The 13,932-nt window shown below is 44.6% G+C and overlaps 1 long non-coding RNA gene across 2 annotated transcripts in view; it reads right to left on the reverse strand.

The window, feature by feature from the left end:
• The window catches only part of LOC136631456 (uncharacterized), an 81,309-nt gene extending 67,625 nt beyond the window's left edge, over positions 1-13,684 (reverse strand). For both annotated transcript variants that reach the window (XR_010793020.1, XR_010793019.1), the window contains exon 1: positions 13,586-13,684. This is a non-coding gene — a long non-coding RNA (uncharacterized lncRNA). The remainder of the gene's footprint in view (positions 1-13,585) is intronic.
• Positions 13,685-13,932: the final 248 nt, after the last annotated feature.

Genomic DNA, 13,932 nt, shown 5'->3' on the forward strand with positions numbered 1-13,932 from the left:
TCATCTGCTCTAGGGATTGATAGGGGTTCCACCTCTGATATGCACCAATTCACTATAATAGATCATTAAATTCCTGAGCTTTGGATAGTTTTATACAACGGTGTCCTCCTGTTATTATCCTGCAGTTAGCAGCACAGCAATGCCGACATGGAAAATTCAGTTCTTAGAACGTAGCGAAATATCCAAAAGGTGAGAAAACCAATAAGAGACTTGTCAGTAGACAGAAGAAGGCAGAAGATGAATGGGGGCGGCCGCTGCACATCCTCATATACTCTACAAACCATGGCCCCATAGAAAGCCATTTATAGCACTGGAGCAGGGCGATGGATGAGAGTAAATATCAGGAACGTCCGGAGGACACAAAATCTCTATCCACAAGTTCATCAACACTGAACATTCTTCTTCTTCCAGCATAAACCTCCTGGAGAGGAACCAATCGTCATCCTGTGCCACTGCTCATAACACAACGTATTCCCAGAAGAGGTAACTATATACGAGAGAGATCTGGCAGGATGCAGGCAATGAGCCAGAGAAATCAGTCGTAGAGACCCAGCAGAGCTCAGTCTGTCATTCTGTGCACCATGATCACAACATGTGTACAGATAATAGTGGTTACATTGTAGTCGGTGTTACCTGCATGTAACATCACAGATAACACCTTGTGCTAATCTTAACCATAATCCCTAGCCCTATATAGAGTAATGCAACTATAGACCACAGCCCCATATAGAGTAAAATTAAGTATAAACCCTAGACCTATATACAGTTATGGTAACTTCAGACTTGCCCCAAGAGTAAGGGTAACTATATACCCTAGCCTCATATAGAGCAATGGTAACTACAGAGACTTTCCCATTTAAAGCAATGGTAACTATAGACCCTAGCCTCATATACTGTAGAATAATCGTAACCAACCACCCCATAAGTCGTTTTAGCTAGCCAGTGGGAAAGTTAGGGACTTGGCCCTCTTCATTTTAAATTGGGTGCTTCAAACCAGCAACAAATAAATATTGTATTACAGTGCCCTATAATTTGCATAATCAGCCAGGGTAGTTAATGGGTTTATAGTAACTACTTTGCGGTCTATGGCAGAGAAGGAATTAAAGGGTTATTCTAGGACTTTTATTATTGATGACGTATCCTCTGGATAGGTCATCAATCGTTGATCAGCAGGGGCATGCTGCTCTTAATCACTGCTGATCAGCTTATCATATGGCTCTTCATTGCAGTCAGAGCCAAAAATGTAAAAGGAGACATTGCTCGCATTGATTTCAATGGAGGTGAAATCGTGTATTACACTTCTGGGCCTTACCATCGATGATGACAACCAGTCTGCTGAGCTGCACCACTGGGGATACCTGCCAATCAGCTGATAGGTCATCAATAGTAAAAGTTCTGGAATATCACTTTAATGTCTGCACTCCTGGTAGCCTAGAGAGAAGAAGGGTTTAATGTTTGTAACAATAGTGATTTAGGGCAAAAAAGGGTTTATGTTGCATTCCTGGTGTCTAGTGTGTTACTCACCCCTTCAGACTCCAGCATTATCCTTGTGGCAGAAAGTCTGAGACTAGAATGCACATGCATCCTCTCTCAGTCAGATCCCTCCTCATAGCTCCCTCTCTCTCACCAAGTGCTACCATGGTCCCCCATTTCTCTCACGCAGACTGCTCCCCAAGCCCCGCCCATTACATAGACTGTTTTAGCCTCCACAGACTGCTCCCCTCTCAACACTGACTGCTCACCCCCTCCACACAGACTGCTCTTTTCTATGCCCATCAGAATAATATACCTTCCAGTCACTATACTGATAATAGAGATGGGGGATAGAGGGGACGGTCTCATAATTCTCTCTATGATCAGGTAGAGCTTCATTAATTGGAGAGCTCAGGGGGTAGACTTTCCCTGATAAGGGGGAGTTTATAACTTGTGTGGCCACGACACTATGCAGTTTAAAGGGAACAGCGATGGTAACTATAAACCTCAGCTCCATATAGAGTTATGGTAACTGTGGGACACAACTTCATATAGTGGACTGGTAACTATATATCACAGCACAATACAGAATAGTAGTGACTATAGACCCTCACCCCATATAGAGTATTAGTATTGATTGTCACTGTGCAGCTCATCTCTCCTAAATGATGTTTATATGGTATCTCTCACCGACATGGTATATAGATATCATTAGGGTCAGTTAATTAGAGCTGGTCATTAGATGTAAAGAATTACAATGTAACTAGAGCAATTATTCTCTACACATAAACCTCCGCTGATCATTCTCTGGATGTGCTCGCTGTCTCCATAATTTACAGGCTCTTTTCCACAAAGGTAAAAGTTTCCAGAAATAACAGATTTTTATGTAACAATCAGTTACTTAGGGGAATACATTTTCCCCTTGGCCGCCTCCATTTTATCGTTCAATCATCACCCTGCCTGCATAGTAATCGCACTCCTCCTGGGAACGGCAACGAGAAGCTTAGAAGTCTCTGAAGTTATGTGACTGCGCAAGGAGCTTCTATTTGAAGATGACAAGAAACCTTTCATCTGTTCCCTGTAATATCAGCGATGAGCAGGAAGGGGTTAATGATATAAATAGGTCGCGGCTGTGATCCGAATGCAGCGACAATCTTCCTGTCACCATTTTCCTTTCAGCTTTAATAAATGTTCCCCAGGTACCAAACCTGGTTTCATATCTCTGGAAGAGGCTGCAGGATCCTGCGGAAGCAACAGATACCTTGTGATATGTTGCTGTTTGCAGAGTCATAGTGTCTGATAAATCACAAGGAGAAGACCGTCACCCCAGGAGCAGACAGCCAGCAGTGCCAGCGTCGAGGATCACAAGCAAGCCACAGGAGCGCAACCTGCTTAACTCAAACACTGGAGATGCCTGCAAAATACAGTACTACCTGGAGGGGGGGCTAGAGCAGCAATAACAAGCTTGGAGGGGCCATAGTCCAATGGCCACATCAAGAAGCAATGGAAGAAGGTGGAGCATTGGTGCAATGGCTTCTTCTAAAACGCAACTTCTCTTTTTCTATAGAGGCCTAAAATTTGGTTCTAGTTCATGTCAAAATATTTAAATGGTCACCGCAGTATGAGACAGCTTGCATTAATATGATAGCCAATGCGATAACTAGCAGAAAAGCAAATTACTCTATTAACCTAAAATGACATTTTTGTGCTGAAAATACACTCTTAAGTTCTGGACAGTAGGGCCCCACTGCCTGTTTTAGTAATAGAGACTGAATACAGAAAGAGAAGGGGGTTGTTTTCTCATTCTGCCCATAGAAATCTATGGAAAGCAGAGGGTGAGGAGGAGGAAGACAGAAGTTGAGAGATTCAGAGCCTCGTGTGGCGCAGAGTGTAAGCTCTCGCTCACAACTTGAAAGTTGCAAGTTCAATCTTTGCATGGTTCAGGTAGCTGGCTCAAGGTCAACTCAGCCTTCCATCCTTCCGAGGTCAGTAAAATGAGTACCCAGCTTGGTGGGGTGTAATAAATTTAAAAAAAAAAATTACCTGAAAGCGCTGCGGAATAAGTTGGCGCTATACAAATAACAAGATTCACACAGATGTTGCTGCAGCTATTAGTAAGTAATTTACAGCTTGTTTACATCACAGCATTCAGAGCCTCTATCACTGATTGCTTTTGAAAACAGGACAAAATAAGAGGTGATTAGTAAAATGCTGAGTGGGTAGATGGAAACTGAACAAACCTTATTATAGTCAATGGAGTATGTTCATCGCTGTTCGGTTCTAGTGGATCTGGTATCAAATCTACTCTGCTCAGTTCTTCTCTAGTGGCCTATCTAATGCAGTTAAGTATGTCTGTGTGTGCTGCGGAAAGTTAGAGAGTAGAACCTTCGGTTTTCTCCATGTGCAATGTATGGTGCCAACATAGCAGTTAGCTTCCATCTATGAGCTCAGGGAAGACTCACAATTAGATATATGCCTACAGAGCGAGAAACTGGGGAAAATACATAATATGAATCATATAATAGTCAGAAATAATGATATTCCTCATGTACACACAGTAGCTTATTCTGAAAAGCCATTTGAATGTGCAGGTATGCTTGAGAAATTACTATAATTTGACTTACAATTTGTTTCCTGAAGGCAGTGTAATATTAAAGACATAACGTTACATGAAATCATATGACAAGCTATAACATAAAATCCCATGATATTACACTCATCTCCAGCATCTTATTATACGACGCAAAGACTGCAAACTCGTTTGGTGTAACATAGCGACATTGTAAGGAGAGAGTGAATACTTTCAGATCATTATATTCTCTTGTCGTGTTATACCAGAAAGAGGAAAAACACCCATAAGTGAATTGCCCCATAGCAGAGTAAGATGTGATAGTTAAGTCCAGCATCTGGCACAGACAGCCTTTAAAATAAAGATTTGTGTCTTTTCAGTTATCCCCCCCCCCCCAAAAAAAAAAGATAACCATAGTGTGACTGCTCTTCTGGTCGTCCCTCCTGTCATACATGTATCTTTGTATGAGTTGCTGTGTTTCACAACACAATTTTCAGAAGTCCCACATTACCTGGGACTTCTCTGTATTGGCAGTGTAAAACCTCAGCCGAGGGGTCTCATTGGAAGACGGGTGCAAAGAGGGATTAGCCATGAGTTGGAGATGTCATGTTGGAGGGTACAACTGGAGTTTGTAAAGATTTGCTCATTTCTGGTCATTAGGCACAATTTTTCTTCCAGGACTTCGCTCCAGAAAACAATATTAATACAGATTGGTGTGTAGAGTCGCCCCACTCCAGGGGTGAGCAGAAATACAATTCATTCCAACTATCTGCAAAGCTATTATGTGTAGCGTAAGGCTGCCTGTCCACGGGCGAGTTTTCATTGTGTTCCCCACGGCGATAATCCGGCTGCGGGGAACACAGTGCATGCTTTCCATAGCATAGCTGTGGATAGCGCAGCCCCCCTGTCTACGAGGGTAGAAGCATAGCAACTCTCCACTCGTGGACAGCAAATCGCAGCATGCTGCAAATTGCCGCGATTCTCCGTGGTGAGCCTATCTGTCAGATAGGCTGACAGTGGCAAATCACAACGCCTGTGGACAGGCAGCCTAAGAATGCCTTGGGGATGAAGGTTGTTTTCATCATTGCAGCATCAATGACCACAGAAATCAGCCAGTGGTCTGCTCTGTGTCTGTTATGGCAGTTACATTATAGTGAATATCAGACACCGCCATGAGCAGGAGGGGCGCTGTTTCTAGAAAAATCAGATCCTTCCTCCTAAGTTGATGTAAGTTTAAGAAACGTTTATACTGTAGCAGCGGTAATAAGACCTTCAGATCTGATCTGATAACAGATATTTATGTGATGATTTAACAAAGAATAAGGAGTCAGAGATGTTTGAGGAGTTGGATTGATGTGAGGCTCCTGACGCTGATTTACTTAGTCTCTGGTTGATGCTTGGCAGCCACAGCTTTGCGTCCTCTCATCTGATGTGCCTGAGGATCATTCTGGGTTTATTATTCTGTTTATTTTCTCTTCTTTGTTACATTTGTACACTTTTGAAACTCTACAGTGAAGAATGTTATATACAAAGAAGGGAAAAATCCGTCTCTTATCAGCAGATGTTCACTGAGATTGACCCCCCATAATTACTGCCAGGGATAGGAAGAAACCTCTGTAAATGTCACAGTGCACTAAAGTGTGTACAGCAAACAGTTAGGACTCCCTCACGATGGCGCTTTTTACCGCCATTAGCGTGGTGCTTTAAGCACTGTGCTAATCGCAGTAACGCTCCCATAGTTTTTAATTGGACCAATCAGACAGCTGCTCTATCACAGCGCTTTCCAGCGCCTTGATTTTCGACCGGAGTCTGTTCTGTTTTTGGGCGTTTAGCGCTCCTCATCAATGATGAAGAATGCTGAAAGCCGGGGTTGGCCACAGCGATGCTACAGTAAAACTACAGTAAAACGCAGTGCTTACCGCAAAACAGAATCATAATTTAGTTCGGAGGAGAGAGGTTCCTTTTAGGCCCAATGTCCACGAGCAAAATAGAATTAATAAATCCGCACGGGTTTCCCGCGCACGTGATCCCTGCCCATAGGGAATCATTGGACACACGCAGGTAATTAAATACCTGCGGATGTCATTTTTCCCTGGCACGCGGATCGCAGCATGTGCGATTTTCCCACATGGACGGCTTCCGCGGCTTCCATTGAAGCCAATGGAAGCCGTCCGGTCCCCCGGCACACCCGCAGCTGTCTTTGTACTGTGCTGCAGGAGTTTTAAAAAAAGGGTGTGCACAACGCATGCACGCAGCACGCTGCTGGCATGCCAAGCACATCCGCCCAGCAGAGAAAACAAGATCCATCCGCGACGGAGTTGAGACCCGCAGCGTCCAGATAGGCAAGTATAATCTATTTCTTGGCTTCATGCCTGCGGGCCGGGAGGGACCAGCTGCAGGATTCTGCACAGGAAATCCGTACGGGCCCAAATTTCCCTGTGGACATTAGGCCTTAACTTGATATATAACACATGACCCGGGTATAACAGAGTCATCCACTCCAGCCTTCCCCACCCATTTCTTCAATCCCCTTTAAACTCAACCTAATAACCTCTGACAACTTCTACTTTGGATTAATTGGCCACAGCAGCCATTTTATTATGCAATATAACATTACATAACATAAGATTCCTAAAACCCCAATAGAAAGGGAGATACTTGGAGCCCCAAACAATTCTGCCACCTCAGCAACCAGGAAAATATTTGTAATGCCTCCCGCCTCACACTAACCGACTCAGGAGACCTTATTTCCCACATTACGTCTCCTGTCGCAAGGAAACCGACTCGGAAGGCCCAAAACTCACTACCTGGCTTCTAGTCACCTTCCTCCCGACACCGAGGCCCTCTAGCCATCCCCAGGCTAACCACGACAAACTTCTTTTCAGGGGTTCTGCCCTGTCAAAGCCAAGAGGCGACAGGCACCAATAATCAATCAAAGAGGGGAAGGTAGCTATCTAGCCCCTGCCTTCCCCTTCACCCCACTTTTGTGCTGACTCTAAGGACCCCCCTTTACCACCACAGCCAGCACTGCTTGACCCCCTCAAGCATGCGTTGCACCCCACAACACTAAGGCTCACTCAACTCCCCCTTGAACCGCTAGCAGCCATAAGTCCATAGCAATATCGTTCAAATGAACACCATCTGATCTCCAACAATTACCCTCACCAGACTCCAAATCCACATGCCACACTGACATACCTCCATTCCGCTCTACAAAACGAGACACCTCCTGGTTCAATTTGATCCGAGCCTTATTCAAACCCTTAACAGATCTGGCATGCCGCCACATTTTATGAGGAACTATCTCTGACCATACGATGATCAGGCCTCCATATGATATCAATAATCTCAGAAAATCATATCTGTTGTCCCTGGACAAGTCCCTGAACGGCCTCCTACCTAAATCATTTCTGCCTATATGCAACACTAAAATATCCGATACCCTGTCCAGACTCACCAATCTCTGCACCTCCTGCAAAACTTTACACCATGAAATTCTCCTCACTCCAATCCACCGAATCCCAGACGACGCTCCTACTAATCCTCAACCTCCCCATTACACGTAAGAGTGCCCCAATATCCAAACTAATGCAGGTGGATGATTTGTAGACAAAAACAAAACATATAATAAATCACTCCCCCCTTCAGAACCGAACCCCCTTTAAAGTAATTGCGGTCTGATATATGATTTATAACGTCCCGTCTCCCACCTACCTATCCTCTTAACCGCCTCTACTTCCTTCCCTTGACCTAACGCCTCTGTGGCTGCACCTATCCTAAATGAGTGCGTTCCAAAACCTGAACTGTCCAAACCAACTTTTTCCAAAGCTCTCTTAAAAAACACAATAAACTGGATTTTTGACAAAAACTACCGATCCACATGTTGTAATAACCTGTTTTTACCCCTGAAATCCTGCAAAAAATTTTCCAGGCTTCCACCGGGCACATCAATGCCCCCTGCATACTCCCTAACTGTATCCTCTGTCCTCTCCCCACCTGTTCCGTTTTTGAACGATGGGTATAAATCTCTATCCACTTCTCTATTATTCTGACATCTTCCACCTGAAATCTACCTCCCACCTTCTTGCTAGGCGACACCAGCCCACCCATACTTCGTCCCCCAAAAAGGCTAGAGAAAAGCTGCTTTAAATAAAATTCTTTCAAATTGTTTCCAACGCCACACCTAACCTCTCCAATATATTGAACCTTTCCCCCTCCTGAAACCCTTCAATGCTTGTCTTACTAAAAAATGCTTACTAATATCCCCCTTACCCCTGAACTTACACCCAAAAGCCACTCCTACCATAAGATGGTTTACCTGTGCAACTGCTCCCCCCCCCCACTAAATCTTCATCTAACCAACTTAATAACGCCCATACTCTATCCTTCTCTGATCTAATAGCGCCACATCGAAACAAACATTCTTCCAGTCACGCCATGCTGCTGAGTACGCAGCCCTTGTACCCTGAGCCAGTGATCCTTCGATCAGGTGCCCACTGCTGGCTTACCATGTTCCAAAGACGAGGCGGGCAAATCTTCCCTTCTTCTTGTGCTCCTAGTGCCAACATCCTGAACCATTCCCACTGAAATAGAGAGATAGCATCCGCAATTGAATTCTGAACCCCTGGAACATGCACTGCTATAACCCACATGTTCCATGACAACGCCTCCAACACCAAGTGGCGCAGCAAATTCACCACTGGGGAAGAGGACACCATCAAAGAATTGATGACTTGAAGTACACCCATGTTGTCGCAGTGAAACCTTACTTTTTTGTTCCTACAATAAGCTTCCCACAGCGCAATTGCTCCAACTATGGGAAATAACTCCAGTAGTACTAAGTTTCGAACCAAACCTGACTCCTTCCATTCCACCTGCCACTGTCCCGTGCACCATTGTCCCTGAAAATATGCCCCAAAACCCACGCTCCCAGCAGTGTGGGTGAACAATTTTCATTCCACGTTTTTGCATACTCCCTCAAGCATCACTGATTTCCCATTATACCTTTCCAAAAATGTTAACCAGACCCCCAAATCACATTTGTAGCTTTTTCCTAACCAATTAAAATGATGAGGAGAACGCACCTCCCCCGTAGCTGACGCTAGCCTCCTGCAGAATATACGCCCCATCGGCAGCAAAATTGAGCTTCCCTAGTAATAACTGTAGACCTCGCAACGTGATTTTAGACATGCTCCATGCCCTGGCCACCTTCTTCTTTAGTTCCTGCAATTTATTCTCCGGCAACCGAAATTCCATTGTTTCCGTGTCAATGGTAATTCCTAAGAAACTCAAACATGTCCTGGGTCCCACCGTCTTATCGGTAGCCAAAGGCACCCCAAATTGCTGGGCGGGTATCCAAAGCAGTGTCACGCATATTGCCGATCCCCTGGGCCCAACAAACAGAAAATCATCAAGATGGTGAATAATCAACTGTATTCCAGCGCTATTCCTTACTACGCATTCCAAGAAGGAACTAAAGGCTTTGAAGTATGTGCATCAGATTGAACATCCCATGAGCAGACATCTATCCGCAAAATAATGTCCATTTTAAAAACAACCCAGGAACCAAATACTTTCAGGCGCTACTGGTAATAAGCCAAAAGCCGATTTAATATAAGGCTTCGCCAACAACCCTCCCTTTCCACATTTTCTCATTCATCCAACCGCAGCGCCAAATCAGGTATTCACCCCCGAACAAAGCTCAGGATCTATACCATCGTTCACCGACGGCCCTTTCAACTGAAATTTGTTTGGTTCTTCCTTTGGAACAACCCCCAGTGGCGACATTATAAAATCCCACAAAGGAGGCTCCTTAAATGGCCCTGCCATGCGTCCCAAAGCAAACCCCATTTTCAAGTTTTTCAGTTACTACAGCCGGACATTTCTGTGCCAACTGCAGATTCTTTAACGAGAATGGAACAATATGCTCAGGGGTGGGATTCGAAACCTATCTCAAAAGCCCTTAAGGAACGGCTCGGCCTTTTCCCTATCAGGGCACCTATTTAGGATTGGCGCTATCTCTTCCAACCTCACTGGGGTCATCTCTTTTTTCAGCAACTGTGGAACCCTTTCCTTTCTCTTTCTGAAACACTTTGCGACTCCATGTGACGCTGCCTTACAGAGGGAGCAGACATGCTAGAACCTGGAGCTCCCCCCAAATTTACATTTTTTTGTTTTCCGCAGACCCCCTAGCAGTAGACGAATAAAACAAAGCAACTGGGTAATTGTATAATGAATGGGTCTGGAAGCTGATGCTCACAATGGAGTTGTGTTGATACTTATTTGAACCCCTGGCCCCTGTTTAAGTTTGTCTCTCCCAGCGTCTTTTTGGTGAACTCAGAAATGAGAACTTCCTTCCCAGTACTTTCTGTCAGTATTCAGCAGCTCACAAGGCTGGGCAGGAAATCTCCGTATTACAGAGATTTGTGTAATCTCATGATTTTACACTTGGGAGAATTCAATTAAACCGTGCACAGTAATACACTCATAAGTCTGCAGCATATACAGAGGGTGGGGGGAAGGGATCTGTGGGGGTCCCAGGGATCTGGATGTGCTGTACATTGGGAGGGTCAGGGGGTCCCTGTGGGGCGGTTCCAGCTTTTACATTTTGATGAACTACTTTTAATAAACTTGTTATTTGCAGTGTTTGGTTCCATTATTGTGATTTGTGTACTTTGGCCACATGAAACGAGAGATCTGCTTCTAATAAGAAGATGAAATTCCATCTGTCCGGAGACATTCTATAAATCACAGCATGGATGGCGGATTTATCTGCTCTTCTCCATACACCCAAATATCCAGCATGTTAAAGCGGTTGTCCAGTTGGAAACAATTGATAGCCTGTGTGCAGGATAGGCCATCAATAGTAGATTGGCGGGGGTCTGCCATGAGGGATCCCTGCTAATCAGCTGCTTTCTAGGCCAGTGCGTTCATGCACTGAGCTGGTTTCTGCAGGAAGCAGGCAGCTTCATTCTCACTGCCAATGCCAGGCTTTGTATTGCAGGCACTTAAGTGAATGCAAACTTCACCTGTAGTACCAAGCTTGGTCACTGCAATTTAAACAGAGCTGTCGGCTTCCTGCAGAAATCAGTTCAGTGCAATTAGCCTGCTGGCCTGGCAAACAGCTGATCAGCAATGGTCCCTGGTGGCAGACCTTCGCTGATCTACTATTGATGGCACATCCTAAGGATAGGTCATAAGTAGTTTACAACTGGACAACCCCTTTAACCCATTAATGCCACAGGACATAAGTCTATGTTTGGGCTAGGGGGCACTTACGTCCCATGTATGGCACAGGCTCACTTCCCACAATGGGAGCCTGGCTGTGACTGATAGCCAGCCTCCCGATGCAACAGCAGAGATCGATGAGAACATCAATCCCCGCTCTTAACCCCTTATATGCCATGATCAATATGCATCGCGCATCGAACACTATTTATCCTAAATTGCAAAAACCTAGCTCATAGAGAACCAGATACAATTGTAACAATCCTTCAGCTGTGAGAAGTGTTGGTTCTGGACTGGTTTTCAGCATTTAGATGTAAACAATGATGTTCTCATTCACTGATAGCAAGCAGATATCTAAAAAAATGGAATGAAAACTCAATTACTAAGTTGCACACCTTTTCATTACACCATGATTAAGATTTATTTCCACAAGAGTGCTCACCGGCCCTTTAATGTGTGTCCACCCAACTCTAAACGCTTGCATTTGGTTGAGCTATGATCTCATGGCTGTTAGGTCCGTGCTACACAGATGTTTTGTCATGTGACTATGGTAGCGTGCATTGAGTCATGGCGTAGGCATAAAATAAGTTGGACGTAAGTCACATGACTGCAGCTGTCCTGTTGCAGTTGCAATTGAAGCTGTCCCTCGGATTGGGTGCTGGCCCTTTAACAGCGGCAGGTGATGAAGAAATTGCGTCCTCCCTTGGTTTTCTCTCTTGACAAGGATTCAGTTTTGCAGATTTTTCATTTCAGATTCTGGTCATGGTCAATCATGAATGAAATCCATTACTTTCCATAGAGCATCCGGCTAAAATATTCACATTCAGAGAGATTAAAGCTGGTGTCATTCTATCGGTGTGGACGCGGAGGGCGAGGATTATGCTGCTTTCATGCTCTTCTCGCTTTAGGGTAAAAAAAAAATTCCGATCTAGCGGCACCTCATCTATTCCATATCCATCCAGGTAAATGAGAGCGGAATATTGAGTGCTGCCATATATCACCGGTCTGGGCCGAGGACCTGCTAAGTGTCACATGGCGTGGTGTAAATCCGGACAGGTGGCATCCACGCGGCGCAGCCGTACAGTGAAGATCAATGAGGGCCATAAATAATGCTTTATTCACGGTCCCCATGTGTTTCATTTCATGGAAACCCAAACTAATTACTGTAAGCCAGTCCATTTGGCGAATGTTGTCATCTCTTTCCCTTTGTGCAGATTAGCAGCACTGATCCCAGACTGATTCTGTTTGTGAATGGACGAGGCTCCGCTGCCAGCAGCGCCTCACACCTCTTTCTTCCCCCTTTTCTTCTCATGGCCTTTGATATGCTAGTAAAATATAAAAAATCCATTTTTCCATAAAGGCTGAAGCTGTGCTCAGTTATGATGTCTTAGCAGCTACATATGTCTGGCAGGTCTCTAAAGCCCCGAATACTCCAGCTGTGAGAACAAACATGGAGACCGGGGCTGAATCCTGCTCTTTATTGCTCTTACGTGATCCGCTTAATGTCGGTAGCAAGTTATAAAACTAGTGTCTGCACCCTTTAAAGCCCTGGTAAAGAATGTCCTTCCTTAGTAAGAGCTCCACCTTTGAATATAGTCAACATCCTAAAGTTCATCATGTCTTCTATTCCAGTCACATCCAGACTTGGCAGTGGCTTATCTCCCTTGAAAGCAGAAGAATAAGGCATGTTGAAATCCAACTGGCCAATTCTTCGTTTGCCCAACATCTACCGTTGGGGAAGGTTCCCAAGGAAACCCAGGAGAGCGCGCCAAAGCCAATAATTCAAAGTTTAAGAGAATCGCTACTTTTTTTCACAACACAATGCGTTTGTCCTGATAAAACCGCCAGTTTCAACACGTTGCCTGTATTGTGAAGCTGTCTGGAATAAAGTAGCATTTCTCTCAAACTCCGGATTCCTGGCTTTGGCGCGCTGTCCTTTGTTTCCTTGGGCACTCTACCGCTATCTCTCAGAAGCAAGATAAGGACGTGCCGCCACTGGGCATTATACAGATTCTTCTGCTCCCTTGTACATATTTCCAGGTGAGCTCATTTACTTTATCCTATGCACCTCTTACGGTTTCACACACGAGGCGCTTTTATATTACTATTCTCTCTGCTGCCCCCTATAGTATCTGTGCAGAGCATCTCTGGAGAAGTACATCTAAGGAACCTGATTGTACACAGTATAATAATGTAGTGCAGAAAAACCATATATCCCTAAAATACCCCGACTGATGCCATGAAAGAAGGTACCCAATGCTCATAGTCACCGGGAACCTGGCAGTTTTGACATAATTGAAAATAACTCAAACTCACCCAATGGACTGACCAACCATTCAGGATTCTAGGAACGTTGGGTGACAACCTCAGTAGGAACAGTAATAGCAGCCAAATTTGTTGTTACCAAGTTTTCAGAACTTCAGATGCAGAATAACAAGAAAAGGATTAAGCAGCCTGACAAACTACATATTTTTTTCCAAACCGGAAACATTCCCTTTTTACTTGACCCTTGTCCAGCCCTGACTATCTACTTCACAACACAAGGCACAAGTTTCACGAGCCTCGTTCCTCAATTATCCTGATGTCATCTACTTTTATCATCGTCTCCATCTTCGAGGACAACAATGTGCACCAGAAATGGATTTTCTTATCAGGCGGAGAGA

Source organism: Eleutherodactylus coqui, chromosome 6 (genome assembly GCF_035609145.1).
Source record: "Eleutherodactylus coqui strain aEleCoq1 chromosome 6, aEleCoq1.hap1, whole genome shotgun sequence".
Lineage (NCBI taxonomy): Eukaryota > Metazoa > Chordata > Amphibia > Anura > Eleutherodactylidae > Eleutherodactylus > Eleutherodactylus coqui.